This window comes from Tupaia chinensis, unplaced genomic scaffold (genome assembly GCF_000334495.1).
Source record: "Tupaia chinensis unplaced genomic scaffold, TupChi_1.0 Scaffold146604_1, whole genome shotgun sequence".
Classification (NCBI taxonomy): Eukaryota; Metazoa; Chordata; class Mammalia; order Scandentia; family Tupaiidae; genus Tupaia; species Tupaia belangeri.
In genome coordinates this window covers 615,980-617,249 of record NW_006206460.1, presented here as the reverse complement: position 1 = coordinate 617,249, position 1,270 = coordinate 615,980, and positions in this window count along the sequence as shown.

The following is a 1,270-nucleotide window of genomic DNA, read 5'->3' as shown; positions in this document are numbered from 1 at the left end:
TGGTTCAAGTCCCGGACCCGGTGGCTTAAACTCACGCCGGGTGCATGTGCGTGCGTGCCCAAGATCCCGAGAGGAGAATGGAGGAGAGGGGATTGCGGTGTGATCATCCCCCCTGGGGGGTGATTTCTCACTTTCTGTCTCTCTGGCTCTCTCTGTCTGTCTGGCGAGCGCACACGCCCTATAGCAAAAACCTCTCAAAAAATAAAAAAAAAAAAAAAATAAATAAAAGGTCTGTAAATCTTCCCTTTGGGTAACACTAATTTGACATGCTAACTAAGAAGCGATTAGATAGCCCAACCCTAGACTCTACACAATCAAGAAGGACTAGCACATGTCATAGTGGTTAAAGCACTGGACTCCCACGTGACTGACTGTGGTTTGAATCCTGGACCTGGAGGCCTGAAACTCATGCAGAGTGTGTGTGTGTGTGTGTGTGTGTGTGTGTGTGTGTGTGCGTGTGTGTGTGTGTGTGTGTGTATGCCCAAAATCCCAGGAGGAGAATGAAGTAGAAAGAACTGTGGTTGACCTTCCCCCGGGGGGAGGGGTGATTTCTCACTTCCCTCTCTCTATCTTTGTCTCTCACTCTCCTGTGAGTGTGCACAACCTGTGGCAAAAAATCTTTAAGAAAAAAAAAAAAATAGAAACTGGAGTGCTGATGGAAACAATTTCTCCATAAATATCTCTGTATGGAGCACAGGCAGGGATTTATGACAAAATCTTATGAGCACCTTCCAGCAACAACTACTAGGACTTTGAAACAGAGAATTTCCATTTGAAGGGTAATTACTCACCTGTGATCAGATATTAATTAAGGTGGTCCCTAGTACTGAAAAACATAAAGTAATACTGAAACCTGGAAGACTATCACGCCTTGGGTGATGTTAGATAAATGTTCTAATGGGAAGGACAATAACCAGAAGAGTTTCATAGTAAAATGGAATTAGTTACTGCTGTAACAAAGTACCTGAGACTGGATAATTTATGAATAACAGAAATTTATTTCTCATAGTTCTGGAAACCAGGAAGTCTAGGAACAAAGCATTGCTGGATTTGGTGTTTCTTGAGGACCCATTTTTCATAGATGGTGTTGTCTAGATGTCTTCACATGGTGGAAGGCAGAAGGGCAAAGGATCTAAATTCATTCCCTCCAAATCTTTTACAAAGCACTAATTCATTCATGAACCTCATGACTTAATCACTTCCCAAAAGGCCCCACCTACTCATTTCGTAATAACAGGGATTGTCTCAACACAAGCATTTTGGAGACTAT